The sequence below is a fragment of the Schistocerca gregaria genome, chromosome 8 (genome assembly GCF_023897955.1).
Source record: "Schistocerca gregaria isolate iqSchGreg1 chromosome 8, iqSchGreg1.2, whole genome shotgun sequence".
NCBI classification, from domain to species: domain Eukaryota; kingdom Metazoa; phylum Arthropoda; class Insecta; order Orthoptera; family Acrididae; genus Schistocerca; species Schistocerca gregaria.
This window is the reverse complement of record NC_064927.1, coordinates 7,007,582-7,027,221: the sequence shown is the minus strand read 5'-3', so window position 1 is coordinate 7,027,221 and position 19,640 is coordinate 7,007,582. Positions and strand designations below refer to the sequence as shown.

General features: G+C 44.5%; 3 non-coding genes across 3 annotated transcripts; all 3 read right to left on the bottom strand.

The window, feature by feature from the left end:
* Positions 1-15,836: 15,836 nt before the first annotated feature.
* On the bottom strand, positions 15,837-15,909 carry Trnak-cuu (transfer RNA lysine (anticodon CUU)). The gene has a single exon. It is a non-coding gene; the product is annotated as a tRNA-Lys (tRNA).
* Positions 15,910-17,373: 1,464 nt separating this feature from the next.
* On the bottom strand, positions 17,374-17,446 carry Trnak-cuu (transfer RNA lysine (anticodon CUU)). Its single transcript has one exon. It is a non-coding gene; the product is annotated as a tRNA-Lys (tRNA).
* Positions 17,447-18,880: 1,434 nt separating this feature from the next.
* On the bottom strand, positions 18,881-18,953 carry Trnak-uuu (transfer RNA lysine (anticodon UUU)). The gene has a single exon. It is a non-coding gene; the product is annotated as a tRNA-Lys (tRNA).
* Positions 18,954-19,640: the final 687 nt, after the last annotated feature.

Below are 19,640 nucleotides of genomic sequence, written 5' to 3'. Positions count from 1 at the left end.
TACCCCTGTATGAAGACAAGTTCGATGTTTGTTACTTCTTGTAAAAACAAAATGTCCACATCAGCTGCATACAGGAAATCTTTTAAATTTTGTAAATTAAATGGGCTACAAATTTTATTGATGTTCAGCGTAGCGATCTTATATGCCTGCAACGGAAGTACGTTAGCCAAGACGGGAGTGTAATTAGGAAAAACTCTGGCAACATATCATTTCGAAAAAACATTAAGAAATCTGACCCGAGAGACATGTGGACACAAGTCAGTAAAACCGTTCAGACTAGAAATATTCATGACTTGGGAAGGGATCAGTCGGCTTCTCCGTGTCTGGGACAGTATCCGTCGCGGCGATGACATTCAAGACGACGTCATCTCGTGGTGTGGCCATCGTGGTGACTGTAACGGTTCCTGTGGTGTCCATAATTTCGTCCTCCTTTGTAGTGTCGTCGACATCGTCTGCCCACGGATTCGACAGCCCTGTCATCGGTTCGTCATTAAGTGGTGCACTATATTCAGGTGTTTGCTGCTGATTTTTATCTTCGGTTCGGGTAATTGCTACGTCATCGGAGGGCAAACTGGCAGAACCTGAGGTACTATCCAAGGACACAGGGTCTTCGTTAGATGACTGCTGATTGCACTGCAAGTTCTCAGATGCAAATTGACGTATTTTGCCCCCTATTTGCTTCGCCTGTTCACGCAGTTGTGGTGCAGTCTGCTCTGCACCTTGACGCGCGATCCTCCGTTTTTTAGATTTCTTGGGAGATGCGTCTCGTGGTGGACTTTGGACGGTACCTGAAGAAGCCTCAGGTTGCAAAGTAGCACTACTCGAAGTGATTGACGCCAGGTCTGATTTCATTGCACTTGACGGGCTGTGGTCAGTGCCTAAGGCAGCTGCAGGATTCGGAGGAGCACCACTAGAAACGGCTGGTTGCGAGTCCGTTTTCTGTGCACCTGATACGCTTTTGATACCTCCTAAAGAAGCTCCAGGATGCAGAGGAGCACTACCCGAAGCGACTGAGGTCGCGTCCGTATCCATTGCCTCATTGGGCGATTCCACGGCGACAAGGGCAGGAGCAGATATGTCTGCGCAGGAGGGTTGAGTGTCTACTGATGCTACACCTGAGTCGGTCGGTTGGTCGGTCGCTTGTGGGTCGGTATTCGTAGTAACTTCGGGGGGCGCATTGGCACTTGCAAAACCGCGCGCTACGGCGACATATGTCACGGGCAGCGTTGACATAGCAGGGGGCCTGACGGCATCGCCGGCAGGCAGTTGCGCCACGCGCCTCTGAACACAGTCAGCACGAACGTGGCCTGGTAAATTGCAGACAGCACACGTTTTCGGTTGGTCATCATACATCACAACAGCTCTATATCCGCAGACGTTTATAAACGACGGAATGTGCTTCTGCAATTCGACTATTAATTGGCGCACACCATTCAAAACAGGGAATTTGTGTGCAGCAGACCACCGTTCGGCAATATTACTCAAAACTTTCCCGTATGGAGCAATAACAGCATTTATCTGGTCACTTGTAATTTCAAAGGGAAGTTCAAAGACTCGCACGGTCCGAATACCTAGACCAGCATGGGCAACGGTAACCTCCCCAACATTTCCGTCAGCATGTTTAAATTTCAGAATGCCACCACAAGATCGAACTATCCTTTCACACAATTCTGGACTGGCAAGTTTCACGAAAACCACACTGTTCATAATCGAGAAATGTATGCCGATTATATCATCAAGTCCTATTTTAACATCATCCTCTAACCACTGTTCAACAGCAAATGACCTCGGTCGGACAAAGTTGCGATCAAACGTGAATTTCAAAGTTTCTTTTCGTTGCGGTTGCGACATCTCTTAATTCGTTTTCATGTCTACACAAATACTATAGACAGCGACGCGTTGCAGCAAGAGCAGAGACTTACCACGCGGAGCTAACGCAGCACAGCACACAGCACGGCACGTCCGACCTCCAGCGCAGCCGCTGGCTGACGTCCATTAGGCCACACAGTCACTGACGACCAAGTGCAACTTGTATATGACTCATCTCGAAACGCTCACACCTCCTAATAATTTGTGTTTTCGTTCTACACAGCCGCTGCCCTTGCTCTCTCCCACCCATTCGTTACATTCAACCTCTTACGTGACCGACCAAATATAGACTGGGAAACAAGACCACACACTTTGTGCATACGGAATCGAAGGCAGGGCGTGCCTCGCCGCATTTGCCACGATGGCCATTTGCTACTTCTGCAGAAGCTGCGGCGGCGACGACGACGACGACGACGACGACGACGACGACGACCGCGAGAGGCTCTGACATATGTGAGAAATACATCTATAAAATGTAATTCAGACTGCCTCGTCCCACCTTATGCTGTACCGCTTTGGCAAAGGCTTTATCTTCGCCATTCGCCTTAATCACATCTGAGAGTAATTCTTAATAAAAGGCATGTCGCTAATTGTTCGTCATCACAGATACTGTTTGCTATACGGCCACGACGCGCAACTGATTTCCAAAATTCTACTTTTTCCTTTGAGGATGGAACTCACGACCCTTGGTTTACTAGTCCAGTGCTCTACCACTGAGCTAAAGAGGCACGGCCTAGCGGTACTTTTGCGTACTTCTTCCTTACGGTCGTCTGGATCATCAGACTTCTGCTGACAACACTTCATATTACCGACTAATATTTGCAGCTATGGCGACCCCCCCCCATGAACCATGGACCTTGCCGTTGGTGGGGAGGCTTGCGTGCCTCAGTGATACAGATGGCCGTACCGTAGGTGCAACCACAACGGAGGGGTATCTGTTGAGAGGCCCTACAAACGTGTGGTTCCTGAAGACGGGCAGCAGCCTTTTCAGTAGTTGCAGGGGCAACAGTCTGGATGATTGACTGATCTGGCCTTGCAACATTAACCAAAACGGCTTTGCTGTGCTGGTACTGCGAACGGCTGAAAGCAAGGGGAAACTTACAGCCGTAATTTTTCCCGAGGACATGCAGCTTTACTGTATGATTAAATGATGATGGCATCCTCTTGGGTAAAATATTCCGGAGGTAAAATAGTCCCCCATTCGGATCTCCGGGCGGGGACTACTCAGGAGGATGTCGTTATCAGGAGAAAGAAAACTGGCGTTCTACGGATCGGAGCGTTGAATGTCAGATCCCTTAATCGGGCAGGTAGGTTAGAAAATTTAAAAAGGGAAATGGATAGGTTAAAGTTAGATATAGTGGGAATTAGTGAAGTTCGGTGGCAGGAGGAACAAGACTTCTGGTCAGGTGATTACAGGGTTATAAACACAAAATCAAATAGGGGTAATGCAGGAGTAGGTTTAATAATGAATAGGAAAATAGGAATGCGTGTAAGCTACTACAAACAGCATAGTGCACGCATTATTGTGGCCAAGATAGATACGAAGCCCACACCTACTACAGTAGTACAAGTTTATATGCCAACTAGCTCTGCAGATGATGAAGAAATTGAAGAAATGTACGATGAAATAAAAGAAATTATTCAGATAGTGAAGGGAGACGAAAATTTAATAGTAATGGGTGACTGGAATTCGAGTGTAGGAAAAGGGAGAGAAGGAAACATAGTAGGTGAATATGGATTGGGGCTAAGAAATGAAAGAGGAAACCGCCTAGTAGAATTTTGTACTGAGCACAACGTAGTCATAGGTAACACTTGGTTTAAGAATCATGAAAGAAGGTTGTATATGTGGAAGAACCCTGGAGATACTAAAAGGTATCAGATAGATTATATAATGGTAAGACAGAGATTTAGGAACCAGGTTTTAAGTTGTAAGGCATTTCCAGGGGCAGATGTGGACTCTGACCACAATCTATTGGTTATGACCTGTAGATTAAAACTGAAGAAACTGCAAAAATGTGGGAAATTAAGGAGATGGGACCTGGATAAACTGAAAGAACCAGAGGTTGTTCAGAGTTTCAGGGAGAGCATAAGGGAACAATTGACAGGAATAGGGGAAAGAAATACAGTAGAAGAAGAATGGGTAGCTCTGAGGGATGAAGTAGTGAAGGCAGCAGAGGATAAAGTAGGTAAAAAGACGAGGGCTGCTAGAAATCCTTGGGTAACAGAAGAAATATTGAATTTAATTGATGAAAGGAGAAAATATAAAAATGCAGTAAATGAAGCAGGCAAAAAGGAATACAAACGTCTCAAAAATGAGATCGACAGGAAGTGCAAAATGGCTAAACAGGGATGGCTAGAGGACAAATGTAAGGATGTAGAGGCTTATCTCACTAGGGGTAAGATAGATACTGCCTACAGGAAAATTAAAGAGACCTTTGGAGAGAAGACAACCACGTGTATGAATATCAAGAGCTCAGATGGCTACCCAGTTCTAAGCAAAGAAGGGATGGCAGAAAGGTGGAAGGAGTATATAGAAGGTTTATACAAGGGTGATGTACTTGAGGACAATATTATGGAAATGGAGGAGGATGTAGATGAAGACGAAATGAGTGATATGATACTGCGTGAAGAGTTTGACAGAGCACTGAAAGACCTGAGTCGAAACAAGGCCCCCGGAGTAGACAACATTCCATTAGAACTACTGACGGCCTTGGGAGAGCCAGTCATGACAAAACTCTACCAGCTGGTGAGCAAGATGTAAGAGACAGGCGAAATACCCTCAGACTTCAAGAAGAATATAATAATTCCAATCCCAAAGAAAGCAGGTGCTGACAGATGTGGAAATTACCGAACTATCAGTTTAATAAGCCACGGCTGCAAAATACTAACGCGAATTCTTTACAGACGAATGGAAAAACTGGTAGATGCAGACCTCGGGGAGGATCAGTTTGGATTCCGTCGAAATGTTGGAACACGTGAGGCAATACTGACCTTACGACTTATTTTAGAAGAAAGATTAAGAAAAGGCAAACCTACGTTTCTAGCATTTGTAGACTTAGAGAAAGCTTTTGACAATGTTGACTGGAATACTCTTTTTCAAATTCTAAAGGTGGCAGGGGTAAAATACAGGGAGTGAAAGGCTATTTATAATTTGTACAGAAACCAGATGGCAGTAATAAGAGTCGAGGGGCATGAAAGGGAAGCAGTGGTTGGGAAAGGAGTGAGACAGGGTTGTAGCCTCTCCCCGATGTTATTCAATCTGTATATTGAGCAAGCAGTAAACAAAGAAAAATTTGGAGTAGGTATTAAAATTCATGGAGACGAAGTAAAAACTTGGAGGTTCGCCGATGACATTCTAATTCTGTCAGAGACGGCAAAGGACTTGGAAGAGCAGTTGAACGGAATGGACAGTGTCTTGAAAGGAGGATATAAGATGAACATCAACAAAAGCAAAACGAGGATAATGGAATGTAGTCCAATTAAATCGGGTGATGCTGAGGGAATTAGATTAGGAAATGAGACACTTAAAGTAGCAAAGGAGTTTTGGTATTTAGGAAGTAATATAACTGATGATGGTCGAAGTAGAGAGGATATAAAATGTAGACTGGCAATGGCAAGGAAAGCGTTTCTGAAGAAGAGAAATTTGTTAACATCGAATATAGATTAAAGTGTCAGGAAGTCCTTTCTGAAAATATTTGTTTGGAGTGTAGCCATGTATGGAAGTGAAACATGGACGATAACAAGTTTGGACAAGAAGAGAATAGAAGTTTTCGAAATGTGGTGCTACAGAAGAATACTGAAGATAAGGTGGATAGATCACGTAACTAATGAGGAGGTATTGAATAGGATTGGGGAGAAGAGAAGTTTGTGGCACAACTTGACTAGAAGAAGGGATCGGTTGGTAGGACATGTTTTGAGGCATCAAGGGATCACAAATTTAGCATTGGAGGGCAGTGTGGAGGGTAAAAATCGTAGAGGGAGACCGAGAGATGAGTACACTAAGCAGATTCAGAAGGATGTAGGTTGCAGTAGGTACTGGGAGATGAAGAAGCTTGCACAGGATAGAGTAGCATGGAGAGCTGCATCAAACCAGTCTCAGGACTGAAGACCACAACAACAACAACATGGCGACCCATTACTGCTTGGCTACACATCTGACACGTAACCGATGTCCTCTCCAAACAACAACACTTGCATTTCAGAACATGTCTTTCACACATGTCTACAAAATCACCTTTACCTTCAAATACAGTTTCCTTGCGACTGACAGAGACGTAGGCAAAGTTTAAAGTTGCTATTTCCATTACATCACGTTAATCAGAAAAACGGTAATTTACATTTGCAGCAGAACAAAATTCCGTTCCGCCCATCGTGGGGCTCGAAACCCCGACCCTGAGATTAAGAGTCTCATGCTCTACCGACTGAGCTAGCCTGGCTGCTTCGGTAAATACTTGCCGGGCAGCACGTCACACAGTACTCGTTTGGGTTGGGTGGTCCCATACAGAATCTCCCCATGCTGCCTAATGTTTTCCTAACGTCACACTCGTCACGTACTTCACTTTTATTTCATATTTGAGTGTTGATGAAAAACAGAAATTGCGTCGGGATTAAATACAACAGTCACCATGCGCACTTTCCTCCATGGGAGTAATGTCTCAAACTGTCTACGGTTTGATCGTTCCCTCGAAGACCAGTAGTAGTTTCCGATGCACATCTGGAGGCATTCTGTAATCTGTGGACCTTCAAAGTGTTGATGAAACACAGAAATTGCATCGGGATTGAATACAACAGTCACCATGCGAATTTTCCTCCATGAGAGTAATGTCTCAAGCAGTCTACGCTTTTATCGTTCTCAGGAAGACCAGTAGTAGCTTCCGATGCACATCTGGTGCATTCTGTAATCTGGGGTCTATTGGAGTGATGATGAAACACAGAAATTGTGTCGGGATTGAATATAACAGTCACCATGTGCACTTTCCTCCATCGGAGTAATGTCTGAAACAGTCTACGCTTTGATCTTTCCCTGGAAGACCAGTAGTAGTTTCCGATGCACAGCTGGAGGCATGGTGTAATCTGTGGACTATCAGAGTGTTGTTGAAACACAGAAATTACATCGGGATTGAATACAACAGTCACCATGCTCACTTTCCTCAATGAGACTAATGTCTCAAACAGTCTACGCTTTGATGGTTCCCTAGAATACCAGTAGTAGTTTCCGATGCAAATATGGAGGCATTCTGTAATCTGTGGACCTTCAATGTGTTGATGAAACACAGAAATTGCTTCGGGATTGAATACATCAGTCACCATGCGTACTTTCCTCTATGGGAGTAATGTCTCAAACAGTCTACGATTTGATCGTTTCCTGGAAGACCAGTAGTAGTTTCCCATGCAAATCTATGGGCATTCTGTGATATGTTGACTATCAGAGTGTTAATGAAACACAGAATTTGTATCGGGATTGAATACAATAGTCACCATAAGCCCTTTCCTCAATGGGTGTAATGTCTCAAACAGTCTACGCTTTGATCGTTCCCTGGAAGACCAGTAGAAGTTTCCGATGCACATCTGGGGGCATTCTGTAATATGTGGACTATCAGAATGTTGATGAAACACAGAAATTGCATCGGGATTGAATACAACCGTCACCATGCGCTCTTTCCTCCATGGGAGTAATGTCTCAAAGGGTCTACGCTTTGATCGTTCCCTGGAAGAGCAGTAGTAGTTTCCGATGCACATCTGGAGGCATTCTGTAATCCTTGGACCTTCAAAGTCTTTATGAAAAACAGAAATTGTATCTGGATTGAATACAACAGTCACCATGCGCACTTTCCTCCATGGGAGTAATGTCTCAGACAGTCTACACTTACATCGTTCCCTTGAAGACCAGTAGTAGTTTCCGATGCACATCTGGAGGCATTCGGTAATCGGTGGACTATCAGAGTGTTGAACACAGAAATTGCATCTTGATTGAATACAGCAGTCTCCATGCGCACTTATCTCCTTGGGAGTAATGTCTCAAACGGTCTACGCTTTGATCGTTCAAAGGAAGACCAGTAGTAGTTTCCGATGCACATCAGGAGGCATTCTGTAATCTGTGGACCTTCAAAGGGTTGATGAAACACAGAAATTGCCTCGGGATTGAACACAACTGTCACCATGCGCACTTTCCTTCATAAGAGTAATGTCTCAAACAGTCTACGCTTTGATCAATCCCTGGAAGACCAGTAGTAGTGTCCGTTGCACATCTGGAGGCATTCTGTAATCTGTGGATATTCAAAGTGTTGATGAAACACAGAAACTGCATCGGTATTGAATACATCAGTCACCATGCGCACTTTCTTCCTTGGGAGTAATGTCTCAAACAGTCAACGCTTGGATCGTTCCCTGGAAGACCAGTAGTAGCTTCCGATGCACATCTGGAGGCATTCTGTAATCTGTGGACAATCAGAGTGTTGATGAAACACAGATATTGCATCGGGATTGAATACAACAGTCACCATGCGCACTTTCCTCCATGGGAGTAATGTCTCAAACTGTCTACGTTTTGATCGTACCCTGGTAGACCAGTAGTAGTCTCCGATGCACATCTGGAGGCAATCTTGTAATCTGTGGACCTTCAAAGTGTTGATGTAACATAGAAATTGCATCGGGATTAAATACAACAGTCACCATGCGAACTTTCCTCCATGGGATTAATGTCTCAAGCTTCTAGGCTTTGATCGTTCCCTGGAAGACCAGTGGTAGTTTCCGGTGCACATCTGGAGGGATTCTGTAATCTGGGGACTATTTGAGTGTTGATGAAAAACAGAAATTGCGTCGGGATTGAATACAACAGTCACCATGCGCACTTTCCTCCATGGGAGTAATGTCTCAAACTGTCTACGGTTTGATCGTTCCCTGGAAGACCAGTAGTAGTTTCCGATGCACATCTGGAGGCAATCTGTTATCAGTGGACTATCAGAGTGTTAATTAGATACAGGAATTGCATCGTGATTGAATACAACAGTCACCATGCGCACTTCCCTCCATGGGAGTAATGTCTCAAACCGTCTACGCTTTGATCGTTCCCTGGAAGACCAGTAGTAGTTTCCGATGCACATCTGGAGGCATTCTGTAATCTGTGGACCATCAAAGTGTTTTTGTAACAAAGAAATTGCATCGGGATTGAATACAACAGTCACTATGCATACTTTCCTTTATGGGAGTAATGTCTCAAACAGCTACAACTTGATCGTTCACTGGATGACCAGTACTAGTTTTCGATGAACAACTGGAGGCATTCTGTAATCTGTGGACGTTCAAAGTGTTGATGAAACAGAGAAATTGCCTCGGGATTGAATACAACAGTCACCATGCGCACTTTCCTACATGGGAGTAATGTCTCAAAGAGTCTACGCTTTAATCGTTCCCTGGAAGACCAGTTGTAGTTACCGATGCACATCTGGAGGCATTCTGTAATCTGTGGACCTTCAAAGTGTTGATGAAACACAGAAATTGCCTCTAGCTCGAACACAACAGTCATCATGCGCACTCTCCTTAATGAGAGTAATGTCTCGAAGAATCTACGATTTGATCATTCTCTGGAAGACCAGTAGCAGTTTCCGTTTCACATCTGGAGGCATTCTGTAATCTGTGGACTATCAGAGTGTTGTTGAAACACAGAAATTGCATCGGGATTGAATACAACAGTCACCATGCGCACTTTCCTCCATGGGAGTAATGTCTCAAACAGTTTACGCTTTGATCGTTTCCTGGAAGACAAGTAATAGATTCCGATGCAAATCTGGGGGCATTCTTTAATCTGTGGACAATCAGAGTGTTGATGAAACAGAGAAATGGCATCGGGATTGAATACAACAGTCACCATGTGCACTTTCCTCCATGGGAGTAATGTCTTAAACACAGTACGCATTGATCGTTCCCTGGAAGACCAGTAGCAATTTCCGATGCACATCTGGAGGCATTCTGTAATCTGTGGACGATCAAAGTTTTGATGAAACACAGAAATTTCATCTTGATTGAATACAACAGTCACCATGCGCACTTTCTTCCATGGGAGTAATGTCTCAAACAGTCTACGCATACATTGTTCCCTGGAAGACCAGTAGTAGTTTCCGATGCACATCTGGAGGCATTCTGTAATCTGTGGACATTCAAAGTGTTGATGAAACACAGAAATTGCATCGGGATTGAATACAACAGTCACCATGCGAACTTTCCTCCATGAGAGTAATGACTCAAGCAGTCTACGCTTTTATCGTTCTCAGGAAGACCAGTAGTACCTTCCGATGCACATCTGGTGCATTCTGTAATCTGGGGACTATTTGAGTGTTGATGAAACACAGAAATAGCGTCGGGATTGAATACAACAGACACCATGCGAACTTTCCACCATGGGGGTAATGTCTCAAAGAGTCTACGATTTGATCGTTCCCTGTTAGACCAGTAGTAGTTTTCGAAGCACATCTGGAGGCATTCTGTAATCTTTGTACTATCAGAGTGTTATTGAAACTCAGAAATTGCATCTGGATTGAATACAACAGTCACCATGCGCATTTTCCTCCATGGGGGTAATGTCTCAAACAGTCTACGCTTTGAAGGTTCCCTGGAAGTTCAGTAGTAGTTTCGGTTGCACATCTGGAAACATTCTGTAATCTGTGGACTATCAGGATGTTGATGAAACACAGAAATATCATGGGGATTGAATACAACAGTCACCATGCGCACTTTCCTCCATGGGAGTAATGTCTCAAACAGTCTACGCTTTGAAGGTTCCCTGGAAGACCAGTAGTAGTTTCGGTTGCACATCTGGAAGCATTCTGTAATCTGTGGACATTCAAAGTGTTGATGAAACACAGTCATTGCATCGGGGTTGAATACAACAGTCACCATGCGAACTGTCCGCCATGGGAGTATTGTCTCAAACAGTCTACGCTTTGATCGTTCCCTGGAAGGCCAGTAGTAGTTTCCGATGCACATCTGAAGGCATTCTGTAATCTGGGGACTATATGAGTGTTGATGAAACACAGAAATTGCGTCGGGATTAAGTACAACAGTCACCATGCGACCATTCCTCCATGGGAGTAATGTCTCAAACAGTCCACGCTTTGACCTTCCCTGGAAGACCAGTAGTAGTTTCCGATGAACATCTGGAGGCATCCTGTAATCTGTGGACCTTCAAAGTGTTGATGAAACACAGAAATTGCATCGGGATTGAATACAACAGTCACCATGCGCACTTTCCTACATGGGAGTAATGTCTCAAAGAGTCTACGCTTTAATCGTTCCCTGGAAGACCAGTTGTAGTTACCGATGCACATCTGGAGGCATTCTGTAATCTGTGGACCTTCAAAGTGTTGATGAAACACAGAAATTGCCTCTAGCCCGAACACAACAGTCATCATGCGCACTCTCCTTAATGAGAGTAATGTCTCGAAGAATCTACGATTTGATCATTCTCTGGAAGACCAGTAGCAGTTTCCGTTTCACATCTGGAGGCATTCTGTAATCTGTGGACTATCAGAGTGTTGTTGAAACACAGAAATTGCATTGGGATTGAATACAACAGTCACCATGGGCACTTTCCTCCTTGGGAGTAGTGTCTCAAACAGTCTACGCTTTGATAGTTCCCTGGAAGACAAGCAGTAGTTTCCGATGCACAATTGGAGGCAATCTGTAATCTGTGGACTATCAGAGTGTTGATGAAACACAGAAATTGCATCGGTATTTAATACAACAATCACCATGCGCACATTCCTCCATGGGAGTACTGTCTCAAACAGCCTACGCTTTGATCGTTAACTTGAAGGCCAGTAGTAGTTTCCGATGCACATCTGGAGGCATTCTGTAATCTGTGGACTATCAGAGTGTTGATGAAACACAGAAATTGCATTGGGGTTGAATACAACAGTAACCATGCGCACAATCCTCCACGGGAGTAATGTCTCAAACAGTTTACGCTTTGATCGTTTCCTGGAAGACCATTAATAGATTCCGATGCACATCTGGGGGCATTCTATAATCTGTGGACAATCAGAGTGTTGATGAAACAGAGAAATTGTATCGGAATTGAATACAACAGTCACCAAGCGCACTTTCCTATATGGGAATAATGTCTCAAACAGTCTACGCTTTGATCGTTCATTCGAAGACCAGTAGTAGTTTCCGATGCACATCTGGAGGCATTCTGTAATCTGTGGACCTTCAAAGTGTTGATGAAACACAGTAATTGCATCGGGATTGAATACAACTGTCACCATGCGAATTTTTCTCCATGAGAGTAATGTCTCAAGCAGTCTACGCTTTTATCGTTCCCTTGAAGAGCAGTAGTAGTTTCCGATGCACATCTGGAGGCATTCTGTAATCTGTGGACTATCAGAGTGTTGATGAAACACAGAAATTGCATTGGGATTGAATACAACAGTAACCATGCGCACAATCCTCCACGGGAGTAATGTCTCAAACAGTTTACGCTTTGATCGTTTCCTGGAAGACCATTAATAGATTCCGATGCACATCTGGGGGCATTCTATAATCTGTGGACAATCAGAGTGTTGATGAAACAGAGAAATTGTATCGGAATTGAATACAACAGTCACCAAGCGCACTTTCCTATATGGGAGTAATGTCTCAAACAGTCTCCGCTTTGATCGTTCATTCGAAGACCAGTAGTAGTTTCCGATGCACATCTGGAGGCATTCTGTAATCTGTGGACCTTCAAAGTGTTGATGAAACACAGAAATTGCATCGGGATTGAATACAACTGTCACCATGCGAATTTTTCTCCATGAGAGTAATGTCTCAAGCAGTCTACGCTTTTATCGTTCCCTTGAAGAGCAGTAGTAGTTTCCGATGCACATCTGGAGGCAATCTGTAATCGGTGGACTATCAGAGTGTTGAACACAGAAATTGCATCTTGATTGAATACAGCAGTCTCCATGCGCAATTATCTCCATGGGAGTAATGTCTCAAACAGTCTACGATTTGATTGTTCAAAGGAAGACCAGTAGTTGTTTCCGATGCACATCAGGAGGCATTCTGTAATCTGTGGACCTTCAAAGGGTTGATGAAACACAGAAATTGCCTCGGGATTGAACACAACAGTCACCATGCGCACTTTCCTTCATAAGAGTAATGTCTCAAACACTCTACGCTTTGATCAATCCCTGGAAGACCAGTAGTAGTTTCCGATGCACATCTGGAGGCATTCTGTAATCTGTGGACCATCAGAGTGTTGTTGAAACACAGAAAATGAAGCATGAATCAATACAACAGTCACCATGCGCTCTTTCCTCCATGGGAGTAATGTCTCAAACAATCTACGCTTTGATCGTTCCCTGGAAGACCAGTAGTAGTTTCCGTTGCACATCTGGAGGCATTCTGTAATCTGTGGATATTCAAAGTGTTGATGAAACACAGAAACTGCATCGGTATTGAATACATCAGTCACCATGCGCACTTTCCTCCATGGGAGTAATGTCTCAAACAGTCAACGCTTGGATCGTTCCCTGGAAGACCAGTAGTAGCTTCCGATGCACATCTGGAGGCATTCTGTAATCTGTGGACAATCAGAGTGTTGATGAAACACAGAAATTGCATCGGGATTGAATACAACAGTAACCATGCGCACTTTCATCCATGGGAGTAATGCCTCAAACAGTTTACGCTTTGATCGTTCCCTGGACGACCAGTAGTATTTTCCGATGCACATCTGGGGGCATTCTATAATCTGTGGACAATCAGAGTGTTGATGAAACACAGATATTGCATCGGGATTGAATACAACAGTCACCATGCGCACTTTCCTCCATGGGAGTAATGTCTCAAACTGTCTACGCTTTGATCGTACCCTGGTAGACCAGTAGTAGTCTCCGATGCACATCTGGAGGCAATCTTGTAATCTGTGGACCTTCAAAGTGTTGATGTAACACAGAAATTGCATCGGGATTGAATACAACAGTCACCATGCGAGCTTTCCTCCATGGGATTAATGTCTCAAGCAGTCTAGGCTTTAATCGTTCCCTGGAAGACCAGTAGTAGTTTCCGATGCACATCTGGAGGGATTCTGTAATCTGGGGACTATTTGAGTTTTGATGAAAAACAGAAATTGCGTCGGGATTGAATAAAACAGTCACCATGCGCACTTTCCTACATGGGAGTAATGTCTCAAACTGTCTACGGTTTGATCGTTCCCTGGAAGACCAGTAGTAGTTTCCGATGCACATCTGGAGGCAATCTGTTATCAGTGGACTATCAGAGTGTTAATGAGATACAGATATTGCATCGGGATTGAATACAACAGTCACCATGCGCACTTTCCTCCATGGGAGTAATGTCTCAAACCGTCTACGCTTTGATCGTTCCCTGGAAGACCAGTAGTAGTTTCCGATTCACATCTGGAGGCATTCTGTAATCTGTGAACCATCAGAGTGTTCTTGTAAGAAAGAAATTGCATCGGGATTGAATACAACAGTCACTATGCGCACTTTCCTCCATTCGAGTAATGTCTCAAACAGTCTACGCTTTGATGGTTCAATGGAAGACCAGTAGTAGTTTCGGTTGCACATCTGGAAGCATTCTGAAATCTGTGGACATTCAGAGTGTTGATGAAACCCAGATATTGCATCGGGATTGAATACAACAGTCACCATGCGCAGTTTTCTCCATGGGAGTAATGTCTCAAACAGTCTACGCATACATTGTTCCCTGGAAGACCAGTAGTAGTTTCCGATGCACATATGGAGGCATTCTGTAATCTGTGGACCTTCAAAGTGTTGATGAAACACAGAAATTGCATCGGGATTGAATACAACAGTCACCATGCGACCTTTCCTCCATGAGAGTAATGTCTCAAGCAGTCTACCCTTTTATCGTTCTCAGGAAGACCAGTAGTACCTTCCGATGCACATCTGGTGCATTCTGTAATCTGGGGACTATTTGAGTGTTGATGAAACACAGAAATAGCGTCGGGATTGAATACAACAGTCACCACGCGCACTTTCCTCCATGGGAGTAATGTCTCAAACAGTCTACTCTTTGATGTTTCTCTGGAACACCAGTTTTAGTTTCCGATACACCTCAGGAGGCATTCTGCAATCTGTGGACTATCAGAGTGTGGTTGAATCACAGAAATTGCATCGGGATTGAATACAACAGTCACCATGCGCACTTTCCTCCATGGGAGTAAATTCTCAAAGTGTCTACGCTTTGATAGTTCCCTGGAAGACCAGTAGTAGTTTCCGATGCACATCTGGAGGCATACTGTAATCTGTGGACCATCAGGGTGTTGATGAAACACAGAAATTGCATCGGGATTTAATACAACAGTCAGCATGCACACTTTCCTCCATGGGAGTAATGTCTCAAACAGTCTACGCTTTGATCGTTCCCTGGAAGACCAGTAGTAGATCCGATGCACGTCTATAGGCATTCTGTAATCTGTGGACTATCAGAGTGTTGATGAAACACAGAAATTTCATCGGGATTGAATACAACAGTCACCATGCTCACTTTCCTCCATGGGACTAATGTCTCAAGTAGTCTACACTTTGATCGTTCATTCGAAGACCAGTAGTAGTTTCCGATGCACATCTGGAGGCATTCTGTAATCTGTGGACCTTCAAAGTGTTGATGAAACACAGAAATTGCGTACTTCGTCCTTACGGTCGTCTGGATCATCAGACTTCAGCTGACAACACTTCATATTACCGACTAATATTTGCAGCTATGGCGACCCATTACTGCTTGGCTACACATCTGACACGTAACCGATGTCCTCTCCAAATAACAACACTTGCATTTCAGAACATGTCTTTCACACATGTCTACAAAATCACCTTCACCTTCAAATACAGTTTCCTTGCGACTGACAGAGACGTAGGCAAAGTTTAAAGTTGCTATTTCCATTACATCACGTTAATCAGAAAAACGGTAATTTACATCTGCAGCGGAACGAAATTCCGTTTCGCCCAGCGTGGGGCTCGAACCCACGACCCTGAGATTAAGGGTTTCATGCTCTACCGACTGAGCTAGCCGGGCTGCTTCGGTGATTACTTGCCGGGCAGCACGTCACAAAGTACTCGTTTGGGTTGGGTGGTCCCATACAGAATCTCTCCATGCTGCCTAATGTTTTCCTAACGTCACACTCGTCACGTACTTCACTTTTATTTCATAATCATTTCTGAGAGGTAAAGGAATTGCATGACAACCTGCAGAGCTAGTGGCGTCAAAATTAACACTCATACTTGATATGACTCAAAAGGCGAACGAGTTACTTTCCGACGTTGTTTTAGATGTGCAAGTGCCAGTGGAAACTCGAGGTGACGGCACTCTGCCGATCATTTCGCTAGTTAACACCGGTCTTGTAGTGTGTGTTTCAAGCTCAACAGCATCTCCAAGCAGAAAATGGTCAACAGCAACATTCAGACGGTTTCGTACTGCTCCAATGCTACATTAAAACGGTATGTTTCTTTTTCAGAACTGATAAAACACGAGCGTGACAGCATTCGAACCTGTAATCTTCAGATCCGAAGTCCGACGCCTTATCCATTAGGCCACACTGTCACTGACGACCAAGTGCAACTTGTATATGACTGATCTCGAAACGCTCACACCCCTGATAATTAGTGTTTTCGTTCTACACAGCCGCTGCCCTTGCTCTTTCCCACCCATTCGTTACATTCAACCTCTTACGTGACCGACCAAATATAGACTGGGAAACAAGACCACACACTTTGTGCATACGGAATCGAAGGCAGGGCGTGCCTCGGCGCATTTGCCACGATGGCCATTTGCTACTTCTGCAGAAGCGGCGGCGGCGGCGGCGGCGGCGACGACGACGACGACGACGACGACGACGACGACGACGACCGCGAGAGGCTCTGACATATGTGAGAAATACATCTATAAACTGTAATTCAGACTGCCTCGTCCCACCTTATGCTGTACCGCTTTGGCAAAGGCTTTATCTGGGCCATTCGCGTTAATCACATCTGAGAGTAATTCTTAATAAAAGGCATGTCGCTAAGTGTTCGTCATCACAGATACTGTTTGCTATACGGCCACGACGCGCAACTGATTTCCAAAATTCGACTTCTTCCTTTGAGGATGGAACTCACGACCCTTGGTTTACTAGTCCAGTGCTCTACCACTGAGCTAAAGAGGCGCGCCCTAGCTGTAATTTTAAGTACTTCGTCCTTACGGTCGTCTGGATCATCAGACTTCAGCTGACAACACTTCATATTACCGACTAATATTTGCAGCTATGGCGACCCATTACTGCTTGGCTACACATCTGACACGTAACCGATGTCCTCTCCAAACAACAACACTTGCATTTCAGAACATGTCTTTCACACATGTCTACAAAATCACCTTCACCTTCAAATACAGTTTCCTTGCGACTGACAGAGACGTAGGCAAAGTTTAAAGTTGCTATTTCCATTACATCACGTTAATCAGAAAAACGGTAATTTACTTCTGCAGCGGAACAAAATTCCGTTCCGCACAGCGTGGGGCTCGAACCCACGATCCTGAAATTAAGAGTCTCATGCTCTACCTACTGAGCTAGGCGGGCTGCTTGGGTGATTACTTGCCGGGCAGCACGTCACACAGTACTCGTTTGGGTTGGGTGGTCCCATACAGAATCTCTCCATGCTGCCTAATGTTTTCCTAACGTCACACTCGTCACGTACTTCACTTTTATTTCATAATCATTTCTGAGAGGTAAAGGAATTGCATGACAACCTGCAGAGCTAGTGGCGTCAAAATTAACACTCATACTTGATGTGACTCAAAAGGCGAACGAGTTACTTTCCGACGTTGTTTCAGATGTGCAAGTGCCAGTGGAAACTCGAGGTGACGGCACTCTGCCGATCATTTCGCTAGTTAACACCGGTCTTGTAGTGTGTGTTTCAAGCTCAAGAGCATCTCCAAGCAGAAAATGGTCAACAGCAACATTCAGACGGTTTCGTACTGCTCAAATGCTACATTAAAACGGTATGTTTCTTTTTCAGAACTGATAAAACACGAGCGTGACAGCATTCGAACCTGTAATCTTCAGATCCGAAGTCCGACGCCTTATCCATTAGGCCACACAGTCACTGACGACCAAGTGCAACTTGTATATGACTCATCTCGAAACGCTCACACCCCTGATAATTTGTGTTTTCGTTCTACACAGCCGCTGCCCTTGCTCTTTCCCACCCATTCGTTACATTCAACCTCTTACGTGACCGACCAAACATAGACTGGGAAACAAGACCACACACTTTGTGCATACGGAATCGAAGGCAGGGCGTGCCTCGCCGCATTTGCCACGATGGCCATTTGCTACTTCTGCAGAAGCGGCGGCGGCGACGACGACGACGACGACGACCGCGAGAGGCTCTGACAAATGTGAGAAATACATCTATAAAATGTAATTCAGACTGCCTCGTCCCACCTTATGCTGTACCGCTTTGGCAAAGGCTTTATCTGCGCCATTCGCCTTAATCACATCTGAGAGTAATTCTTAATAAAAGGCATGTCGCTAATTGTTCGTCATCACAGATACTGTTTGCTATACGGCCACGACGCGCAACTGATTTCCAAAATTCGACTTCTTCCTTTGAGGATAGAACTCACGACCCTTGGTTTACTAGTCCAGTGCTCTACCACTGAGCTAAAGAGGCGCGGCCTAGAGGTACTTTTGCGTATTTCGTCCTTACGGTCGTCTGGATCATCAGACTTCAGCTGACAACACTTCATATTACCGACTAATATTTGCATCTATGGCGACCCATTACTGCTTGGCTACACATGTGACACGTAACCGATGTCCTCTCCAAACAACAACACTTGCATTTCAGAACATGTCTTTCACACATGTCTACAAAATCACCTTCACCTTCAAATACAGTTTCCTTGCGACTGACAGAGACGTAGGCAAAGTTTAAAGTTGCTATTTCCATTACATCACGTTAGTCAGAAAAACGGTAATTTACATCTGCAGCGGAACAAAATTCCGTTCCGCCCAGCGTGGGGCTCGAACCGACGACCCTGAGATTAAAAGTCTCATGCTCTACCAACTGAGCTAGCCGGGCTGCTTCAGTGAATACTTGCCAGGCAGCACGTCACACACTAATCGTTTGGGTTGGGTGGTCCCATGCAGAATCTCTCCATGCTGCCTAATGTTTTCCTAACGTCACACTCGTCACGTACTTCACTTTTATTTCATAATCATTTCTGAGAGGTAAAGGAATTGCATGACAACCTGAAGAGCTAGTGGCGTCAAAATTAACACTCATACTTGATGTGACTCAAAAGGCGAACGAGTTACTTTCCGACGTTGTTTTAGATGTGCAAGTGGCCAGTGGAAACTCGCGGTGACGGCACTCTGCCGACCATTTCGCTAGTTAACACCGATCTTGTAGTATGTGTTTCGAGCTCAAGAGCATCTCCAAGCAGAAAATGGTCAACAGCAACATTCAGACGGATTCGTACTGCTCAAATGCTACATTAAAACGGTATGTTTCTTTTTCAGAACTGTTAAAACACGAGCGTGACAGCTTTCGAACCTGTGATCTTCAGATCCGATGTCCGACGCCTTATCCATTTTCTTTTTTTTTTTTTTTTGTGGGCCTCCCATCACCCCCTTTTAGCCCATCCTTGCGCTCTCCATAATTCGGCTTCATCGGCGTCGGCTTCTCACGCCATGTACATAACCATAAACTGATGAGACGAAGTTAATCCCTTTATCGTGGAGAAACTAATGTACCCCCTCTTTGGGC